This window comes from Morone saxatilis, unplaced genomic scaffold, assembly GCF_004916995.1.
Source record: "Morone saxatilis isolate NCDOM2014 unplaced genomic scaffold, NCSU_SB_2.0 Contig9, whole genome shotgun sequence".
In the NCBI taxonomy this organism is placed as follows: Eukaryota; Metazoa; Chordata; class Actinopteri; family Moronidae; genus Morone; species Morone saxatilis.
Window position 1 is genome coordinate 6,854 of NW_023340268.1, and position 3,238 is coordinate 10,091.

The window sequence follows — 3,238 nt, forward strand, 5'->3', positions numbered from 1 at the left end:
CCTTTCCGCTTAATCTGTTTCCCTGGCCCTGTTTCCTCTGGAAGCTTATTTAAAGTCCGCCAATTTGACGCTCCACAGGTGCAGGCGATTACGCCGTGGGGAGTCACATCCGTATGGGCTTTTCAGAATAACGGATCATATCCGTATGGGCTTTTCAGAAAAAAGCACAATACACTCCAGTGTGCAATACATGCAATAAAACACAAATAAAAACTTTACACACTAAACCAGAAATATTGTTAATTAAAAAACGACACCGGGGTAAAAAGACCACACAATCAACTCTTCTCTTATACCCCATGCGACACTAGCTACTCTAACCTCCATTCTACACATATGAGATTACATCAACTCTAAGAAACTATCTCGCGGACCAAGAAACCCTGGCTCAACACAGAGGCAAAGCTAACAACATATTAGTTCACGCCACTCGCCTTAAATCCATGTCCAGATCTTGGGGATGCTTCCAGAGCCATACATACAGCAGCCACCTCGACCACTCAAGGCAGAGAATCCCAGATAACATTATTAAAATTTTCCTCAGCCAGATGCTTCTTCCTCCAGCGTAACCACAGACCAGACACATATCAAAACCTGCTGGGTCTAAACAAAAGATAGGGGAAGAGACTCAGAATCTCAACACCCACTTGTTTCCTCCATCAGCTCGCCCAGAATTCCTTCCGTCCGTCCATCCATCCATCCACTTGGGGGCGAACTGTAATAAAAGTCATTTATCTGTGAAATACAGTTAATTATGCCTGCCTTTTGTATATTATAACTGTTTTTGACAGTTTACCAATACTTATACACTGATAAACACATTTATTCAACGTTTGTGTTGTGAAGACTTCCCAGAATGTATACAAGATATCTGCGTGTCAAAACAAAACCATTAAAATGACTTTAAATTATTAAATACTTATTTACTGCTTAATGCTCCTAATTGACATATTTATAAATGTATTTACACAGCCATTAAACTAATTCATCAGTTTAATCTATTAAATAAACAGTAAATATTGCAAGAAAATATAGATTTGAAAATGTTTTTAAACTGTCTTTATAAATAAGACGAATTTTAAGATATTTACAGTTTACAGATCTGCTTTACATTATTTTAAGTTGGAAAAGAGCGCAAATACCGAACCAATCAGACAGTTTCTCTGTTCTGGTTCTCTATTGTGCCGAGCAGGGCTAAACCTAAAGGGTCATTGTGCCGGGCGTCGCCAAAGTCACAGGGACGCGACACCTTCTTGATTTTAAGCGCGGTGCTAAAAAATATGTTTAAAATTACACTGTAAAAACAGGAGTAAAAGCAGTAAAAGTACGCTAAAAAAGACTTTCTTTAGTCATTGAATCTGACATGATATTTGAACTTTTATTTATGTTGTGGGAAAAACAATAGTAAAAACTTTAAGAATGTTTTTTACTTTTTACGGTAACATTTTCAATTTAAATTGGTTTCAACCATTTTTTCTGAGTTAATTAACTTAATCACCATCACGTATTTATTATTTAATATCTAAACTCTGAGAGCTGACACAAACTGTGATTAGAACAATGGCGTCAAATATGACGAAGAGAATACCCCATAAAACACTAAACAATAAAAAACATAATACAGACAGAAGATTGTATAAACGTTATTAAAATATCAGCAAAAACCTGATCTCTGATCATTTGACCTGCTGATTCTGTTATTTCTTCGGTACTTGGCCCCAAAAACCTCAGAGCTCACTGTCTAAAGATATAGCTACTCCTAGATGGCATTACCTTGGCCCTCTAGCACCTACTGCTCAGGCATCTTGCGAGGTATCTTTGATAAGGATTTGTCATTGTACTCCCACATCAAAAGCAGATCTCCAGGACTGCCTTCTTTCATTTACGTAATATTACAAAAATTAGACCACATCTTATCACAGACAGATGCCCAGAACTAATCCATGCCATTTGGTTACTTCAAGGCTGGACTACTGCAACTCTTCTTATTATCAGGTTGCCCTAATAAGTCATTAAAACGCTCCATTAATCCAAAACGCCGCAGCACGAGTACTGACAGGAACTTAGGAAAATGAGATCATATCTCTTCCTGCTCTTAGCTTTTCTCTGCACTGGCTCCCTGTAAAATTTAGAATAGAAATTTAAAATCCTCCTCCTCACCTATAAAGCCTCTTCATGGTTCAGGCCCTTCATATCTTGAAGAGCTCATATACCCTATTACCCCTTCTAGCAACACTACGTTCTCTGAATGCTGGGCTACTTGTGGTTCCTATAGCTCTAAAAGTAGAACAGGAGCAGACCTTCAGCTTACCAAGCTCCTCTCCTGTGCGAACCAAGCTTCCAGTTGGTTGGTTCTGGGGAGGCAGACACCCTTCCATATTTAAGAGTGTTAAGACGTTCCTCTTTGATTAAAGCTTACTAGTTAGGGCTGGATTTTTTTTTTCAGGGGTGAGCTCCTGAACCATCTCTTAGTTATGCTGCTATAGGCCTAGACTATCGTTGGGCGATTCCCATGGCTGCACTTGAGCTCCTCTCTTCCTCGTCTCTTCTCTTTCTCACTCATTCATGCTCCATTAATGCATGTTTACATAATTCACTCTTCCCGGATTTCTTGTGCTTTATCGTCCTGCAGGTTCTCATGGATCCTGGTGGGAGCTCCTTGCCATGGTCCTGCTGGACTGCATTGCGTAATATCACTGATATTATTGATTATATTATCTAGTTATATTAAGTATTATTATTGCTATCATTACTGTTGTCGCTGCTCGCTGTCCCCCATTCGTGCTGCTGTCGTCGCGTCGTCTTTTCATGATCGTCATCGATCATCTTTACTATATCGTAGTAGTTGTTTGCTACTGTTGTTTGCTGTACATCTGTCTCTCTCTCTCTCTCTCTCCTCTCTCTGTCTCTTCTCTTCTCTGTCTCTCTCTGTCTCTCTTCTCTCCTTTCTCCCCAACTGGTTCAATGGCAGAACGACCACACCACCTAGAGCGAAGGGTCTGTCCTAGGTTTCTGCCTGTTAAAAGGCAGTTTTCCTTGACCCCTGTCTCCAAGGTCTTGCTCATTGGTGGTACTGTTGGGCTCTCTGTAAATGTTATAAAGGAGTTTCGGTCTAGGACTGGCTCTATTTGAAAAGTGTTCCTGGGAGATACTTCTGTTATGAATTGTTGCGCTTTACAAATAAAATTGAATTTGAATGTGAATCAAAAGTTGAATGGGTTTACACAAACGTTCATTT